The following is a 591-nucleotide window of genomic DNA, read 5'->3' as shown; positions in this document are numbered from 1 at the left end:
CTCCCGCTGGATCTTAGATGAGCAGGAGTTTGCTAGACACAAGTAGGGAGAACAGGGTATTTGGACGAGCATTCAAGGCACCGTGTGCAAAGTAAGGCCTGAGACGTCCCTGGGATTCAGAAATTACAAGTGGGACCACTTGACTTTAGTGGAGTGGTGATGGGCTGAGGGGTTGAGAAGACGCTGGGAGGACGCTGCACTGTTAGACAGCAGGGAGCTCTCTGTAGCTGGAGCACGGACTGAGCGGAGTGCAAGGGGGAGCAGCGGCGACAGGCCAGGTAAGAAGCGACAGGGACAGTGGATGGGGGGGAGCACTGGAGTGCTCTGGAGAGCACTGGAGTCGTGCAGAGCGGGCAACCCCTAACATTTTACTTCTGATTGCCAAAAAAGCAAAGGGCCTTTGTAAGATGAAAGGGCTTGCCAGGGGCGGGAAGGTGCTCAGCAAACGTGCGCTGTGGGGGAAGGTAAGTGAGTTCAGGGTGGTTTCGGGAGACCGGAGAAAGGCTGCGGTTAAGTCGGGCCGCGACGGATCCCCCAGGATCTCTCAGGATCGGTGGATACCGGTTTCTGCCTAGCCCAGCCCAGCTCTCC

The sequence above is a fragment of the Capra hircus genome, chromosome 25 (assembly GCF_001704415.2).
Source record: "Capra hircus breed San Clemente chromosome 25, ASM170441v1, whole genome shotgun sequence".
NCBI classification, from domain to species: domain Eukaryota; kingdom Metazoa; phylum Chordata; class Mammalia; order Artiodactyla; family Bovidae; genus Capra; species Capra hircus.
This window is presented reverse-complemented; position numbering follows the sequence as displayed.